Source organism: Sorex fumeus, unplaced genomic scaffold, assembly GCF_029834395.1.
Source record: "Sorex fumeus unplaced genomic scaffold, SorFum_2.1 ptg000128l, whole genome shotgun sequence".
Lineage (NCBI taxonomy): Eukaryota > Metazoa > Chordata > Mammalia > Eulipotyphla > Soricidae > Sorex > Sorex fumeus.
Window position 1 is genome coordinate 27,813,708 of NW_026606185.1, and position 19,745 is coordinate 27,833,452.

The window sequence follows — 19,745 nt, forward strand, 5'->3', positions numbered from 1 at the left end:
AAGTCTTTTGCAAATGTTTTTCCTAATGCTATTTGTTGGCACTTCTTTGTCTTCAAGTATTCCCAGAGTTCAATTTAGTTTTCACAAAACAAGAACTCTACTCTTTTTCCATTTCCAAGTCGTTTAGTATGCAAGCACAGGATACAGACATGTTTAGGAGTAAGCATACTGACTATGGTCAGGCATTCGGATACTTACTGGCTTCTGGACATTGTTCTGTGGGCGGCACCTGTGAGAAGATAGTATGTAAAAAAAACTGTCTTGTGGCTAAGAGACTTGATATCACTTTCTCCTGGCCTTGCTTTATTGACAATTTTGAGATTTATCTTGGCAAAACTGGGGATCCTACCTTTAGTCATTTTGTCTTCTATGACTCTCTTTTAATGGTCTTTGTAGGTTTCTTAATTACTTTATTTTTTCTTGGCTCCATTTTCAGCTTCCCTTTCTGCTCTGGTACCTATCTGCAAGTCAAATTCACTTTCTGGACAGTGGAAATAGTTACTCTCAGATGGAGCAGCATTGTAAGGGGCTGGGTGTGCATTGCTATACTCTATCTCTTTATGTCATTAGTCAGGTCCACTATTTTTCACATGAGCTTTTGATTTAATAGGAGGATAATAAATTCACATGAGTTTCATTTAATGTGAAGTGGAAGGGTGTGGGCAGAAGATGTAGGGATTAGTTTGATCTGTAAACAAAACCAACTAGTAGGCTTGGAGATGAAGGTCAACAAAAATCCCAGCGAAGACAATGAATTTCTTTTGTGAATTGGGGCTTTAGGACATACATTTCATCTGCATCTTAAGAGATATGGACACTCCAATAATATCCTGATTACATACTGAGTTTCTTTTTGAAACATACTCTTCCCTACCCCATGTCCCTCCTCCCCCCTGACCCAGCATCAACATTTTAATTCAGGCCTAGAGACTTTAATTAGACAATAATCTGAATCACGGTCCATAATTTAGCCTTGAAATTATTATGCCTCTTCTCTCTGGTTAACTAAAGAATAACAACCCATCCAGAATTAAACTGCAATCAGCGACAATGTAGTTAGAATCAAATTGCATTAATGGGGTTCTTTTTCTTTATTAGTTCTTTAGCTTCTGCAAAACTGCCCCCGCAAGTACAGGCTGCTTGAGCAATCACATTTGTGAAAGGGATCTGCGGTAGGCACGTGTGCTGTAAAAAGCCCAGCCTACCACTGGGCTTTCTACAAGCACCTGCCGTTGAAAGACTGGACCTTAGACCGAATATGCACCAGACCTAGTTTTCCCAGTCTGATTGGACTGGATGTAGACAGATAACTCAGGCTGAGCCAATCAAACTCTTCTTTTCAAAATCAGGACAAAAGAAAATCAGGCCATGGTGATCAGTGGAATGAAAGGGGTTGAGAGACCTAGTCATAGGGTTGAAAGGAGAGCAGTGTGTAATTCCCCCCCCCAAAAAAGTTATTTTCTTTTCTCAAAATGATAAAGGAAATAAAATTAGAAATCAAGTATATGAATGCATATGATCACTTGATCACTTGATACCCCGTTATTCATCAATTTACTCGAGCGGGTGCCAGTAACATCTCCATTCATCCCTGTTGCGTGCTAGCATAGCCCAATAGCATCTTCTCATTCTAGGAACATGCAGAGCCTCAAACCAATCATTCAGGGTCTTGACAAAGAAGTCTGACCATCTTGTAGGTGGGTGTCCACTGCGATCTTTTGACGTCCTGTGGAATCCAGTCAGTAATGGCTCTAGTTCAGCAGTCATTTGTAAACCTCATTACATGTTCAGCTCATCTGATTTTTGATGGCTTGGCAAATGAGACTGTGAATGAATCTTGACGTTTGTCAAGGAAATAGCTAAGAGGATGAAGAACCTCCGGCTCCGGGCACATCTCTTTGATTCCACTGTTCTTCCTGCATTAACATATGCCTCAGAGACCTGGGCCCTACGCAAACAGGATGAGAATGCTATTCAGGTCTCCCAAAGAAGAATTGAAAGAGCTATGCTTGGAATATCACGTTTCACTCAAATGAGAGAAAGAATTCAGAGTTCTGACATCCGTCGACGATCAAGAATCAGGGACGCTGTCTCATTTGCCAACGTGTCGAAAATCAGATGGGCTGGTCACGTAATGAGATTTAAAGATGACCGCTGGACTAGAGCTGTTACCAACTGGATTCCACGGGATGTCCAAAAACCGCGTGGCCGCCCACCTACCAGATGGTCAGACTTCTTCCTCAAGATCATGAACGATCGGTTTGAGGCTCTTCATGTTCCCAGAGTGAACAGATGCCATTGGGCTACACTAGCACGCGACAGGGACAAATGGAGACGTTACTGGCGCCTGCTCAAGAAATTGATGACTAACGGGAAGTTAGGTGATTAAGAGATTAAGTGGCAAATGAGACAGCGTCCCTGATTCTTGAGCGTTGACAGAGATCGGAACTCCGGATTCTATCACTCATTTGAGTGAAGCGTGATACTCCAAGCATAGCTCTTTCTATTCCTCTTTGAGAGACCCAAATAGCGTTCTCATCCTGTTTGCGTAGGGCCCAGGTCTCTGAGACATATGTTAATGCAGAAAGAACAGTGGAATCGAAGAGATGTGCTCGGAGCTGGAGGTTCTTTGTCCTCTTAGTTATTTCTTCAATGCTCTTGAAGGCATTCCAAGCCGCTCTCTTCCTTCTGTGTAACTCAGGTGCCAGGTCATTCATCATGTTGATTTCTCGATGTAGATATATATAACTGTTGCATTCGAAGATGGTGGTTCCGTTGAGAGTGAATGGAGCATCAGGAACAAGACTGTTTCTCATGAACATTGTCTTTTTGAGATTCAGTTGTAATCCGACCTTTCCACACTCATGGTCGAAGTCAGTTAGCATTTGTGCCACTTGGCTGATGTTTGGTGTTATTAGAATGATGTCATCAGCAAAGCGGAGATGATATAGTTGCCAACCATCTATCTTCACTCCCATTCCTTCCCATTCCAGTCGTCGCATGATGTTCTCAAGGGTGGCACTGAAGAGTTTCGGAGAAATGGTATCACCCTGCCGAACCCCTCTCTTGACATCAATGATTACTTCTTTGTAGAATGGTGAGATCCTGGTAGTGAATCCGTAATAGAGCTCACGGAGGATCCTGATGTATTGAGTTTGAATGCCCTGATTGGCTAGCGCTTCAATGACCGCTTCCGTCTTAACAGAATCAAACGCCTTTTTAAAATCAATGAACGTTAGACAGAGTGGCATCTTGAACTCTTGAGAAACCTCAATGAGCTTAGTTATCATGTGGATATGGTCGATGGTACTGAATCTTTTTCGGAACCTGGCTTGTTAACGTGGTTGTCCTTCATCTAGTGTTCCGCCAATCCTATTCAGGATGACTCGAGTGAACAGTTTGTAGATGACAGACAATAGGCAGATTGGGCGATAGTTGCCAATGTCGTGGATGTCTCCCTTCTTGTATAGGAGTACAGTCTTGCTGGTTTTCCATTGGGATGGAACCTTGCATTCAGACAGGTAGCGTGTGAAGAGCTGAACCAGTGTATTGATGAGTACTGATGGTAAGTTCTTCAGGTGTTCAGGTCTGACCTTGTCTGGGCCAGGTGCTCTTTGTTTCTTTACCGACGAGATGGCGTGTTGAATTTCAGAAGGGAGAACATTGGGAAGGACATATCCATAGTGCAAAATTTGGTATGTGGGCAAGTGGACGTGGCTATTAAAGAGATCTGAGTAGAAGTCATGATTAATCTTCTCCATTGCCCTTCTGGAAGATGTGATAGATCCATCAGGATGTCGGAGGGCAGTCATCTTGGTTTTGTAGTTGGTGAAGGACAGGCGGGCATTACAAATGCTTTTACCGGCTTCTGCCGCATCTACCAGCACTGCTGCTCTCCTGTCTTTGAGGTCAACCTTGATCGCTTCTCTACATTGTTTTGCCAGCTGGGACTTTCGCTTGCAGTTGCCTGAGGCATGTGCCAAGCCATGTTGGCGAATAAGTTCAACAGTGTTCGAAGAAATGCATATAATATAAAATTAAAAAGTACCCTATTTGGGGCAGTCATGGAGAAATAATAGTTATAAGATATCTAGCATTAAAAGGTAAAACTGACTTATGGGGTGTTGACATTTGCTACTACATTAAAAAAATTAAACAATGACATATATAAAGAAACACAAAGTTAATTCTAGAGAGGAGTGTCTAGTACAGAAATCAACCATTTCTTTTTTGTCACATCCAACAATGCTCAGGGGTTACTCCTGGCTCTACTCTCAGAAGTCACTCCTGGAGGTGCTTGGGGAACCTTATGGGATGCCAGGGATGGAATCCAGGTCAGCGGCGTGCAATGCAAAGGCCTTTCTGGCTGTGCTATCACTCTGACCCAGAAATTAACCATTTCTACAAAGACCAAATCTCATGTATTGCCTGAGCCTTGGATTAAACTCATCAGTATGGTTTTATGGTCTTCTACCAACACCACCAAATCTTCTCATTCACACTCACTGTCCACTCTCACTTTCTGGGCACTGGACACTCTACTAACCCTGGAATATGTGCTGCTACTTGCACATTCTATGAATTTTCCTCTCAAAGATGGATCTTGGCAAAAAAATGAAGCCCAGGTGGCTAGTGGGAAAAAGCACTCTTGAATTGACCCTAGTCAAAAGTTAAGTGCTGATTTCTATTATGGGCTCAACTGGAAACACATTATTCAGTTCCCATCATGTATAGGCAGGCTACAATTGCAAGTGTGCCCCATAACATATCAATACACTTTAACTTGGATGAGGATTAAGATTGAAACGTTTCTTGTCTTGTCTATGGTTGTCCCATTTTTGTCAGTTGTCTGATTCTTCGTTTCAGCTGGACCTTTGCTTCTTCTTAGAATACTGGTAATAATTACTCATTCTGAACCTATTAAATGGTTCTAAAGAGCTTCTCTTTCTATTGGTTTCTTCTTCTACTCACCTGTTGTGAAATTGCTAACGTCTGCAGTTTCTCTATCTCTTTGTCTCTCTGTCTCATCTCTGTCTGTCTGTCTGTCTCTCTCTTTCTTCTTGGAGTTGATCTAGACACACAAAAGGATGCACACACACATACCCCACACATTCATGATCCACTTATCTGTCATTGGACACCTAGGTTGATTCCAAATCTCTGCTATTGTACTGAGTGCTACAATAAATAAAGATGTGTATACATTCTTTTGAATGAATGTTTTTATGTCCTGGAAATAGATACCCAAAAGTAGAATTGCTGGGTTATATGGAAGCTCAGTTTTGAGTTCACTGAGTGAGTACTCTCCATGCTGTTTTATGTAGGGACTGGATTAGACAATATTATCACCAGACGTGGATGAGGGCTTTTTTTCACCAGAGACTTGCCAACAGAGATCGTTCCAGTATTTTTGATATGTGCCATCATCACTAATCTAAGATGTTATATCATTGTCATCTTGATTTGGATTTCCCTAATAAGAGATGATGAACATATTTTTATGTGTCTGTTGGCCTTCCATTGATTTTCTTCAGAAGTGTTTGTTCATTTCCTCTCCCCATTTTTTTCTTGGGCAGTCTTAATTTTTTTTTTTTGGAGGGGGAGGAGGCGGTTGTTACTTAGTGAATACTGTATAGATCCTGGATATACACTCAATTTTTTTTTAAATTGAATCACTGTGAGATACACAGTTACAACGTTTTTTATGATTGGGTTTCAGTCATACAATGTACCAACACCCACCCTTTCAGTGTACATTTCCTATCACCAATATCCCCATCTTCTCTCTTGCCACGCCCCCCCCCACCCCCAGTCTGCTCTGTGGCAGGCATTTTTCTTCTCTGTTTCTGTCTTTGTGTCTTTCTCTTTTTGGGCATATGGTTTACAATACAGGCTATCATTTTTGTCTCTTTACCTACTTGCAGACTCAGTTCTTGTCCAGCGTAGTCATTTCCAACTATCATTCTCGATGATTCTTACCCGCCCTGTAAGATTCTGCTACTATGGCATGCTAGTGTGTTCTTTAGCGCCTTCATTTCCATTTGTATGGAATTATTAATCTTCTGTTGTTCTTTGAGTTGGTTGAATTTCTCATTTAGTGATTGCTTAATTTCACTGCAAGTGCTTGTGTAATCTTTGTTGTCAGTGCAATGAGTATTTAATTTTGGGTCCTCATTGATGAAGATTGAGCATTTTGGTGGATTTGGGGACTTGTCTATCCCTGTCTGTCACTGCAGCTGATTCCTTAGCTTCCTCATTATTCTTCAAGTTTTATGAGTGTTAATGGTGGAGGTTTAGGTTTTCAGTTACTTGAGAACTGATTTGTTCGGTGGTTAATACAAGGTGACTAGCAATACTACACTGATATTCAGGTTATTTTCCTTACCTTGCTGTTTGAGTATGCATCCCCCACCCACAAATTATTAACTAGTCAGTTTAGTTAACTGATATTTAGCTCAATATTTGTACAACAGGAATGCCACTTTGCATCTGCCTCCAATGTAAGATATACATGTAGTAATTTCTTTGCAAAGATGATAGTACATTCAGGTGGTTTTGTGTTTAAAGGTTAGGGTGGTCCCCAGTTCTTAGCTGAACAGGCTTTTAGAATGGATATTGTGAAGGTTTGATTCTGCAGTGTACACACACACCTGGGTTAGAGGTTACAGTGACTTGAACATGGACGAGTGCCTGGCATAGGAATGGAGTTTGACAGTGCATGCAAATTCTGACAGAGTTTTCTAAAAAGAATTTTTTGAAGAAAGATGAAGCTAAATATCAACAATTTGTTTCAGAATACCACTAAATACATAGCTTTGTATGACTGCCTTGACAATTCTTCTGTTGTTTATTCCTTCATTTGGTCAGTCACTTTTTCACTCTCTCACTCATTTATGCACTACCTACTAGTACTCCCTATCACCTGGGATCCAGAGTTATTCGCTGGATATTACAACCAGGACAAAATAACAAGAGTCACCATTTCTGAATTTACAATGTGCCATAAGTACAATACTAATCACTTTATATGTGAAGAGCAATTTATCCAAACCACCCCATATTCACGATCACGATCATCCTGTTGTTCGTCGATTGTCTTGAGCAGGCACCAGTAACGTTTCCTTTGTCCTAGCACTGAGATTTTTAAAAAGTGCCATATTCAAGGCTCTTTCAAGGTTAGGAGAATGAGACCCATCATTGTTACTGGTATTTGGCATATTGGGTACGCCACGGGGAGTTTGCCACTCTGCCATGTGGGCAGGTTACATTCAGTAGCCTGCCTGGTTGTCCAAAGTAAGAAAAGATAATAAGTTGTTTCGCAACTGCAAATGCGGCTATTCGCTTCCAGGAGCTGGGTTCTATAGTCTCTGGGTCTTGGACGTTGATAGGATTACCTGGCGCCAGGGGCCGTTGGTGGGTGTGACCCCTACCTACTGGAAGATGGAGGATCAGGGTATAGGATGCACAGCCCAGATCCGAGCAGGCTTGGAGATCTCAGCCCCGGGACCCACATGCCTGTGTTCCTCTGCCGGTTGCTTCATGCATGCGGAGAGTGGTCTCAGTATGGTTGTGGCTGGATCTGGAGGTCTTCGGCTGCCGGGGCTCTGCTCGGGGTGGGGAGGGAAACTCAACCTGCCCCCCTCCAAGGGGCCCCATATTACAGATGGGAAAACACCATCACATTACAAAAACATTACAAAAACATTACAAAAACTCAGTGGTATGAATTAGGGTGGCATAGTTAGGAAGTAGAAGAACTAGTGTTTGGCTCCAGAACTCTTACATTGATCAGAATTCTCATCTGGATGACCCATCATATGGAAAGTCTCAGATCTTTCAACATTAATTTGGGCTTGGCCATGAATTCCAACTTTAGGTCACTTCCTTAGTACCAGTCATGGTTTAGGGCAAGATTCTTGGCATGAGTCTCTTGGCATGAGTCTCTTGTCTCTTCTGCTCCTCTGTGTTACATGTCCCATTTATCAGATGCTTGCTCATTGCTTATGTGCTCAAAAATATCTGCTGATCTGACTTTGTGAAAATTTCCAAATGAGTATTATTCCTTTTACAAACCTCTCCCCCTTTTTCTTTGCTTATGCCAAGAAGTGAATCAATCTCTTGCATATCAGCATCTGCTGGTGGAGATCACAGAACTCTGAAGAAACATGAGTATGCTCAGCACAGAGATCATTTCCTGTTTCTTTTTCACATCGCTCTGTCCCCAGTGCATTGAGCATGGAGACAAAATGTAGTTAGTGTTGTAAGGTCACTGAATATTGAACCTGGGAATAATTTTCCATATTTTTAGTGAGATTTCACCATTCTTTTCTTCCCTCTTCAAAGTTCATACAGCACTTTTGCCTTGTCACTTATTCCTTAAAAATCTTTCACAATTAGAAATAAAAATGCAACATGTCATGAGAAGACATGTTTTGTTGGGTATGCAACAAAACTTGCATACCCAAATTTCCAGCACATTAGATCTCAGTAAGGTCCATCCCAAGACAGTGGAGTCTGGTGGTGTGTGTGTGGGGGGGGGGGGGGGGCGGCAGTGGTGGGTAGGGTTGGCGGCAATTTGGATTATGGAAGCAAGCCACTGCCAGGGGCTCTGCTTGGGCAGTCGCCAGGCTGACCTGCCTCCCTTCCTACTTCCTAGAAGAATGTTTAAAACTAGATCTGTTTAGAGAAAATGTGTTGATTTGATGAAAATCTTTTAGAAAATTAAATCAGATTCCAATGAATCATGGATTAAATACAAAGTGACATGGTATAGGCAATAGCGCAAATGGCAGAGTATATGTCTAGGATGTGTGACACCCCAAGTTTGATTCCTGGTACTATATTCTATCTCCCTTCACAACTTACCACACTACTGAGTATGCACTAAAACTCTAAGAACTACTGACAATTGATGGATTGTTTCTAATTAAGGAAACAAAGAAAAGGCCTAGATATAAATTTGGAAATGAAACAAATGTTTAGGATGACCTCATTTTTTTTTCAGGCTGCTGTATCAAAATACTGTAGACAGGTTGGCTTACAGACAACAGAAATTTATTTCTCAGATTTTCTAGAAGATGGAAAGTCCAAGATCAAGGTATCTTCAGATTTCTTTAAACAAAATGTATTGAGTATCCATGAGATAGATCATTACAAAGCCGATCATGTTGGATCATACAATGATCCAACACCCATTCCTCCACCAGTGTACATTTCCCATCATCAATATTCTCCTGTTTCCCTCCCACCATCCCCGACACCTCATACCGAAGCCTGCATCTATGGCAGGCAGTTTTCTTCTTTCTCTCCTCTTGTGCATTATGGTTTGCAATACTGGTACTAAGAAGTCATCATGTTTGTTCAGGGTGCTCAGTATTTTTATTGGGCTGTAAGGCTGGAGTAACTTTATTATTGGGATGGCAGCTTTGGGGTGTGGATGTGGCTGCTGAGGCTTCTGGAAATACAGAGAGGTTAGGGAAGGTAGTCCATCCCAAACCTGAGAATGGATGGAGATTTCAGTCACAAAACTTGCATACCCAAATTTTCAGCACATTAGATCTCAGTAAGGTCCATCCCAAGACAGTGGAGTCTGGTGGTGGTGGTCGGGGGGGGGGGGGGGCAGCAGTGGTGGGTAGGGTTGGTGGCAATTTGGATTATGGAAGCAAGCCACTGCCAGGGGCTCTGCTTGGGCAGTCACCAGGCTGACCTGCCTCCCTCTGATTTACACCAGTATGTTCAGTCTTGTACGGATCTGAGATTTATTGTGACTTTTTATATCTTTTGAGATTTATTTATCTCTGAAGCAAGATGGGTCTCTGTGGCAGACACATTCCCTCTTACTCTCTCTCTCCTTTTGGTTGTTATGGTTTGCAACATAGTCACGAAGCAGCCATCATGTTCTCTCCACTGCCTTTAAAGGTCATGGTCTACCTCAATTTGTTTGAAAACTTTTGATTTAACCTTACACAAAGCTGTGAGAAGGAGTTGGGGTGTTAATATCCTGTTTTTTTAAACAATTATGGTGCATCAATTCCTACTTAGAGCTCTTTCCTCTTGGGTGGGATTACTATGTTATCTTCCTGGGTTTCCCAGATTAATCAAACTTCACTTGTCCACAATGTTGCAAGCTCAATCCAAATACCTTCCCATTCATTATTATTGTTGTTGTTATTATCATGATTTTATTGTTAATTATTTTATTTGGTGGCCACACCTGGCTCTGTTTAGGGTCTACTCCAGACCCTACGCTCATGGATCATTCCTGGCAGACTCAATGAACCATTGAGTTCAGGGATCAAACTGAGTTGGGCACTTGCAAGACAAGCGCCCTATCCACTGTATGATCACTACAGCCCCTTGCTATTTTTGAGGTATCACCTGGTTTCTAATAATGTTAACATTATCTGTACAGTGTTATTTTTATCATATCCATTTCCAAATACCAGCAACCTTTTACCACTGTCTTCAAGTTCCTTCTCATTTGTTCCACCAATTCCCCTTTCCCCTCTGCTTGGTAACCTCAGTTCTGTTTTCAAACCAAGGGTTTGTTTTAATTGGACATTGCACATTCCTTTGATTTCAGCCAGCTGTTTTTAACTGTAATGTCACATTTTGAAGGTTTAAGAGAGTTAGTTCTCTATGTTTGCTTATCTAAGGACACTAATTCTATTTAGGAGAACGCTACCCTCATGAACTAATTACCTCCCAAAATTCCTAATTGGTAATACTAACACATTTTTTGCTAAGACTTTACATATGAATTTTGGAGGAAAATGGTCTCTAGCAGAGATCCATATTAAATAAAATTAGTAAAATTTAAAAGTTTGTAAAATTTAAAATGAAGTTTGTTCTTTAAATTTTCATGACTGATCCTCTCTATGGCACTTCACTCATAAAAAATTTCTGCTTCTTAAAGTTATTATTGTAAAATTAGAAATCATACCCATGTTCAATTCAGAAAGAAGTGATGATGTTTTTATTACTAGAAAAACAGTCTATTCCAGAGTAGAGTATGTAATTGCCCAATCATGGGCCAGATATCCATAGCAAGTGGATTCATAAGGGTCAAGGAGACCAAGCCATTCATAAGGTACTGGATTACAAGTACTAATAATAATGTGGAGTTATATCCAGAAGCACAGCCATAACAATATGTCTCCCAAATATTGATTGATTTATGGAGACATGCTTGCCAATGCTTCTGCTGCTACTGTTTTTGCTTCTGTTATTGCTGCTACTGTTAACAAAACACCAGTTAATAAATGGCATAAGGAGAGTCTGGAGTAAGAAGAACCCTATAAATGAATTCCATCATATTACTCTGTATCCTAAGAATAGCTTTACAATAAAGCTTTGTTGGGGGTCTATTCCTTATTGTGAATTGACAGGTAGTTAATTTAGCTTAGATTGGAGGTAGGATGGCAAAGTAGTTATCTATCTAATATTATGTAAAACTGTAAAATATTAGCAAACTAAGCCTCTTCCTGAAATAGCTTATAGTAAAAACTGATTTAAATATTTTGATTTGAATACTCATTTCTTGAGTTGTCTAGTTAAAATGAGGGGTTCCTAATTTTTGACCATTTCAACTGTAGTAAGTGTCAGTTGTAGAGCTAAAACAAAGTGTATAAATATGTATGCATATACACCAAGCATACTCTGAAAGTTGGTACAGGATGAACCTTGTACATGCAGTGGTTAAACATCCTAGATCTATGTACCACTGACATTATTCAACATGGTTTTAATTGCATGGGTCTATTATACATGGAATTTCTTATAAACTTTATTTTAAACTTAAAATGTTGGTAAATGTACTTTTAAATTATAGTATTTTGTAAACTTTTTTCTAGATCATTTTAGTATTAGGCATGTGGCATATATAACACATGATATATAAATTACCATTTATGTTATTGGTAAGGCTTTCTGTCAACAACAGACTTATTATTATTATTAAGTTTGGAGAGTGTCAGAAGTTATGTATGGCATTTTGACTGTGTGTAGGGAGCAGTGCTCCACCCCACACATTGTTCAAGGGCTAATTTGAGCAAAGTTTAACAATAGTTGTTAATTCAGTAAAATAAAGATTTGCATGGTTACTGCATTCATACTAGTATCCATTGTATTTTTTGTTTTGTTTTTGGGCCACACTTGGCATTGTTCAGGTATTATTACATTCCTGGCTCTGAACTCGGGAATTATTCTAGACAGTGCTCAGGAGATTATATGGGATGCTAGGATTTTAATCTGGGTTGGCTGCATGCAAGACAAGTACTCTACCAGCTGTACTGTCTCTCCAGCTCTATAGCCTTCATTATTTTTATATCAATGTTTCTTCCTTTTGTTTAATTGGAAAAGGGAAAAGAAGCAAGTCATGAAGGACCAGCACTGTAGCACTGTCCTCCTGTTGTTCATCAATTTGCTCGAGCGGGCCCAGAAACGTCTCCATCGTGAGACTTGTTACTGTGTTTGGCATATTGAATACGTCATGGGTAGCTTGTCAGGCTTTGCCATGCAGGCAGGATACTCTCGGTAACTTGCCAGGCTCTCCAAAAGGGGCAGAGGAATTGAACCCAGCTTGGTTGGGCCTGCTGTGTGCAAGGCAAACACCCAGCTGGAGCGATAGCACAGTGGGTAGGGCGTTTGCCTTGCACAAGGCCCATCCAGCCGAACCAGGTTCGATTCCTCTGCCCCTCTCGGAGAGCCCAGCAAGTTACCGAGAGTATCTCGCCTGCATGGCAAAGCCTGGCAAGCTACCCGTGACGTATTTGACATGCCAAACACAGTATCAAGTGTCACAATAGAGATGTTACTGGGCCCTGGGCCTGCTCAGGCAAATCGATGATCAACAGTGACAGTTTAATTGGAAGCACAGTCTCATAATTAAAATTGAGAATGACTGTTATCAATTATACAAAATGGGTACTGAATGCTTTTCATGCAAAAGGTAGATGAGTGACTGTCACTCACTGTGCCATGCACATGGCAGGCAGCTTTTATCAATAAAACATTCTTTGTTTTAATTTTATTTAAAACATGTCACTGTCACTGTCCTCCCATTGTTCATTGATTTTCTTGAGCGGGTCCAGTAACATTGTAAGACTTGTTACTCTGTTTGGCATATCGAATACATCATGGGTAGCTTGCCAGGCTTTGCTGTGAGGGCGAGATACAGTTGGTAGCTTGCCGGCCTCAGCTTGCCAGATTCTCTGAGAGGGGTAAAGGAATCGAACTTGGGTTGGCTATGTCGGCTGCATGCAAGGCAAATGCCCTACCTTCTGTGCTATTGCTCCAGCCAAAAAGTAAATACTAAAAATCAAAAAGTATGTATTCACAATATTCACTTATAATTTATAATATGTCTTTATAATAACCAGGAAGCCATTTCCAACATTTTTGAGCAATGGCACTGAGATGTTGACATATTTTGTTTAGTAGACAAAAGGCTCATGTTTAATGACTCCTAATGTTTTTTGAGTTTCAGAATGAGTATTGAGGAGTAAGAAGTTACTTGGATCTGATGTGTCCTGCTTATTTGGTTAATGTTCGTGAATGCCTAAATCCAATTTTCATTTCCTGTTGTCAAGTGGATAAAACAAAACCAACCTCTGCTTTTGGCATTAATAAACTAACAATGCGGAGCTTTCTTGAAAGGAGATAGTTGACGAGTAAATGTTATGGTATAATTGAAATGATGTCTTTTAATTCCCAAAGCAACAATAATCTCAATTCCCTCCTCCTTCAATTTTTGGATTGTTATTCTCATCCCATTATAACCTAGCTTAGAGTTTGAGACAATATAGTGTGGTAGTTCTCTGGAGCTTTGCTCACTAATGACCTCATCTTCAAATGGTCAGTGATAATAAACAAGAAGGTATTTCCAAGGGGGCAGAGCATTAATAAGGTAAGATTTTAAAATTAATTTTCCAAGTTAATTAAAATGTCCAAAAGCATAATAAAACTGCAGAAAATCTGGCAAAGGAATGGCAGCAGGCCTGATTAATGCAAGTCAACTGTCTTCTGAGGGTAATAGTAATAATGATGAGATTATGGATATGGAAGAACCTGCTAAAGAGAAATGTGATGTATGTGGAATACAAACTGCGTCTCAGTTACTATTTTATGGTTCACAATGGATCTTATTAAGGAGGAATAGCTGTAAAAATTACCACTGAATTGCTCAATGAAAGTATTGTGTAATTAACAGTATTGTAGCAGCAGCTGGAGCAATGCCTCCCATTGATATTCCATATTCTCTATTTATTTCCAGTTTGTTAAGGGGTTGTGAGTTCTAACTAAAACTGTTTATTTATTCAGTCACTCAGTAAATATTTGTTGAGCTGGGAAATATGCTAGGAGATAATGAGTGGTGTGACATAGAGTAAGGAACTGATTTTCTGTTCAAGGCACTTGAGTTAAAATAGGACAGTTAAAGTTTAAATGTAAGCTTCTTAAATACAATGCAAATTGTTTTAAACTTTCCATTTGAGGTAAAAGAGCCAGAAAGTATTTGGCAAAAGGGATTTAGTAAAGCTCACCTATACCAGATGCACATATAGAATATCCTATATACTAAAGAAAAAGGATATTCAAGAGAGGCGTTGGTTTTGGGTGCTGATAAAGATAAGCACCAACTTAATTTTTTCATTAAAATATTTTAGACATATTTTTAAAATAGGTAACATGGTTAGAATATTGTTAACATTTATGGTCTTGATGTTCATATTATACACCTCACCACCATCAAGGTACCCCAAACCTTTCAATGTGGCCTCTAGTTTAGTTCCAATCCACCTCTTCATTTCCTCCAAATCCCACATTCCCTTACTGATTGGTTATCTCAGTTTTGTAATTCAAAGCCAAGGATTCTTGAGTGCATATTTTATTTTATTTTTTCCAATTTTGATTTTGGTACTGTGATTTACAATACTGTTAACAACAGAGTTCCAGGTATACAGTACTGCACTAAGCCTTGGTTTTTATATGCAAGTTCTTATATTTTTGAAAAAGTTATATGGTATATTTTGAAGGCAAGTAAGAAACTATTAGTTATTGTTAAAGGCTAAGCCTAATGCTAATCCTACCATTATACTAACCCTTATCCTAATCCTGATTCTAATCAAGAGTAAACTGATCACACACAAATCTCAGAACTGAGTAGCTCACTGCAGAGATGCCTCCAGACTTTGCAATAGGCCACTTTCGCCCAGCCACTCCAGATGGGAGCAGGTGCCTTGCCTCCACCTGCCCCCTAGGAAACCCCGCAGCCACCATCTTCTAGAACCAAACAAAAAGTCCAGGTATGCGGGAGCAGAAGCGGCAAATGCCAGGCCTCCTGGGACAGGGGAGGAGCCTGGTCTTCTCCTTACCCTTGCCCCGATGTAACTCTGAGCTGACACCTACAAACTGCCCCCGGCTACTTATTAAGTTCCTACATGGCAATGATCCAGAGGCATGCACACAAGAATTTTGGAACCAAACCGCTTGCTGCAGCGATCTCTCCAGACCCTAATTATTAAATTTTTAGAATTCCTAGAGCATGCGACCATTTCGCAGCTCTGTGACATTATATGCTATACATAACAAGCAATCACTGTCACTGTCACTGTCCTTCTGTTCATTGATATGCTTGAGTGGGCACCAGTAACATCTCCATTGTTAGACTTGTTGTTACTGTTACATCACAGGTAGCTTGCATAATAAGCAATACAAAACAAATTATCTAGCATTGCCTTTTGGGCATGTTTGAGTAATGGTGGGACTGGTATCGAAATATTAAATGTAATCATACTAGAGAGAGAGTATTGTGGAAATTGTCTGCAACACAGATAGGGAAAGGGTTGGAATGGGGAGGATACTAGGAAATTTGGTGGTGGAAAATGTGCACTGGTGAAGGGATGGGTGACTGATCATTGCATGACCGAAACTCAAACATGAAAGCTTTGTAACTGTATCTCATGTGAATCAATAAAAAGAAGGAAAAAAAAAGAGTATAGTGACTTATTTGTGTCTAAAACTTTCATTGGTGTCTAAAACTACCAATTTACCTAAATTTGAGTGTCTCCCAATACTTACTTCATAAAGTATTGGGTAGGAGCACATTAACTAGGAACACAGAAAAAGCTACCACCAAAAAAAGATCAATAAAACTAACTCTAACCTTAGTCCTAGGAAAATCCTAACGCTAATCCTATTGGTATACTAACTGTGACTCAGGCATATGAATTAATCTACCTATTAGTTCAAATTTAATAGTTGTCCAGTACTTCACTTGACTTTTTGGGGACATTTTTTAAAAATTAAATTTTATTTAAATGTGATTTACAAAGTTATTAATAGTTAATCTTTAGGCATGTAACATTTCAACACCAATCACACCCGTGTTGACTTCCTTCCACCAATGTTTCCATATTCCATCTCTCCTTCTCCTCCGCCCCACCCCCACACACACGCCTGTCAACAGACTCATTACAAAGTTCTTGTGGTTGCAACTTAGATATCATGTTTTCAGTGTTGTTGAGTCTATGTTTTGTATATAGAATTATACATATACCATTATCTCACATCACCAGGATAACTCAAAGTCTGACTTCTGTTCACCTATTATGTCCCCTTCTCTTCTTTCTTCCTTCCCTAGTTTATTTCCTTATCTGTTCTTATGCTCTTTAAACTTTGGGATCAAGATTGATCTGGCATTCCACCATTACCACAATCCATGTCCTCATCTAGCTATTCTATATACCACAGATAAGTGAGATCCTCTTTTTTTTTTTACCTTGCTTCACTCAACATGTTATCTTTTAGTTCCCACCAAGTTGAGACAGATTGCATGATTTCATTGTTCCTTGCATAGAGTTTCATTGTGTGTAGATATACCACATCTTCACAATCCATTCATCTGTTATTGTACACCTAGATTAATTTCATATCTTATCTATTGTATTAAGTGCAGCAAGAATAATGGTGGGCATATATCTGTTTGAATGAATGTTATTTATTTATTAATTTATTTTTTAATGAATATTTTTAAGTCCTGTGGAAGAGGCCCAAAAGTGTATTGCTCGTTCATATGACAGTTTATTTCTAAGTTTACTCAAGACTCTTCTATTTTCAACAGGGGTTGAACCATATAACGTCCCCACCAGGAGTGGATTAGAGTTGTTTTTTCAACACATCTCCACCAACACAGACTATTCTTACTCTTTTCGATATGAGCCATTCTCACTGGTGTGAAATGGTATCTCATTGTAATCTTTATTGGATTTCTTTAATGATCAGTGATGCTGAGCATTTTTCTTCATGTGCCTACTGGCCTTCCACTTGCTTTCTCTGGTAAGTGTCTATTCATTTCCTTTCTGCACATTTTGGTTAATATTTTTGTACTTTCAATTGATCTTTGTGAGTACTTTATATATACTGGATATCAATCTTGTATCTATAATTTGTTGAATGCAAATATTTTCCCCATTCAGGTAGCTGTCTTTTAGTGTTAGTACACTTTTCTTTTGCCATGCAGAATCTTTTTAATTTTTTATAGTCATATTTGTTTATGTTTGAGTTTGTTGCCTCTGCTGGTGGTATCAGATCATTGAAGATGACTTTGGGGTCCAAATCTTGAAGAATTCTGCCTATATTTTTCTCAATGTACCTGGTCTGATTCCACTGTAATTAATACGTTTTGAATTGACTTTTGTGTAAGGTGTAAGATATGAACCCAGCTTTAATTTCTTTGCATGTAGCTAACCAATTTTCTCAATGTCATTTGTTGAAGAGTCTATCTTTACTCTATTTCATGTTCTCAGCTCCCTTTTCAAAAACTAACTTTGCATGTAGATGACATTTTGTCATTGGGTATTTGATTCTGATTCATTGAGCAGAGAGACGCTTTAGTTTAGCACCATGCAGTTTTGATTACAACAGCTTTATAATATAGTTTTAAATTAGGTAATGAAAGAGCCCGGCAAGCTACCGAGAGTATTCGATATGCCAGACACAGTAACAACAAAGTCTCCAATGGAGATGTTACTGGGCCCGCTCGAGCAAATCGACGATCAACGGGAGGGCCTTTACTTACTTACTTTACTATTTTTCAGTATGGCCTTGGCTTTTCATGGATATTTTCTGATTCCATACAAACTCTAATGCTGACATTTCTAGGTTCTGGAATAATGTTGTCTGAATTTATATTGGGATTTCATTGAATTCATATTTAACTTTGGTAGGAGAGTCACTTTAACAATATTGATTATTTAGATCCATGAGCATAGGATATTTTCTATTTCCTAAGGTTTTCTATTTTTTCTGGATATTTATGTATTTATTTATTTATTTTCCTTAAATTTTTATTAGTGAAACACCATGAGGTACAGTTGTAGACTTACAAATTTTTGTGCTTTGGTTTCACTTATACAATGATCGAATACACATCCCTCCACCAGTGCCCATTCTCCACCACCACTGATCCCAGTGTCCCTCCCACTCTCAAATCCCTCCATGCCATCCTACCTCTGTGGCAGGGCATTCCCTTTTGTTCTCTCTCTTCTTTTGAGTGCTGTGGTTTGCAAAAGAGACATTGAGTAGCAATCATGTTTGGTCTATAGTCTACTCTCATCACACATCTCCCTTCCTGAGAGGAACCTCCCAACACTCCCAATATGGAACGCTTCATGAATTTGCATGCCATTCTTGTGCAGGGGCCATGCTAATCTTCTCTGTATCGTTTCAATTTTAGTATGTGTGCTGCCGAAGCGAGCACAGGTTTTCTATTCTTAAGTGATTTAAAGTTATCATGGTATAGATTTCTCATGTCTTCTGTTAAGTTGATTACTAGATACTTGATGTTTTTGGATACTATTTTATTTTTAAAATAAATTTTAAAAGTTATTTTAATGTAGACAATAATTTAGACAATGATGTATAGAATGATAATAACAATGACAATAACAATAATGTAGACAATGTAGCAATAACTATTGATACAATTTATTTTATTCTGATTTTGAGTCCACACCCAGTGGTGCTCAGGGCTTCTTTCTGGCTCTGACTCAAGTTTTACTCCTGACACTATGTGGGGTGTCAGGGCTCAAATAAGGGTTGGCATCCTGCAAGGCCAATGCCCTTCCCACTGTATTACCCTTCAGCCTCTAATTTGTTATTTTTAAGGAAGTTTTTACACCTTATCTGTTAATATAGCAGTGTCTTTGCCCTTAGAACTAGCTTGACTTATGCTGATGGTTAGTTTTGTAGAGGTTTTAGAGGATAGCTTTTTTTTTTGTTAATTCTTTAAAATGAAAAGAAAGTATAAGGAGATCACAAAATTCAGGAAAATTGTTATTGTTTGCATTATTAAAGGTCAGTCTTACTATAGATTAATGTTAGGATTATGGCTAGGTTTGGGGTTCTGGACTGTATAGAATATATGTTTTAATTATTGCAGTGTTCAAAGGGATTGGGCATTATAAATTTGGGCTACTTGTTGGTATATGCGTATGCTTGGGTTTTCTGTATTCACCGTAGCACTGTAGGACTGTCCTCTCGTTGTTCATTGATTTGCTCGAGTGGGCATCAGTAACGTCTCCATTGTGAGACTTCTTGTGACTGTTTTTGGCATATCAAATATGACACGGGGAGCTTGCCAGCTCTACAGTTTTGTATTCAAAGATATAAAAAGACGTGACGTATTGGGTTAAAGATAAATTTAGGCTGCTTGTTAGGTTTTTGCCCATGCTTTGGTCCCACTTAGT

The 19,745-nt window shown here is 39.3% G+C and overlaps 1 non-coding gene across 1 annotated transcript; it reads right to left on the bottom strand.

The window, feature by feature from the left end:
* Nucleotides 1-18,650: 18,650 nt before the first annotated feature.
* On the bottom strand, nt 18,651-18,757 carry LOC130045548 (U6 spliceosomal RNA). Its single transcript, XR_008795544.1, has one exon. It is a non-coding gene; the product is annotated as a U6 spliceosomal RNA (small nuclear RNA).
* Nucleotides 18,758-19,745: the final 988 nt, after the last annotated feature.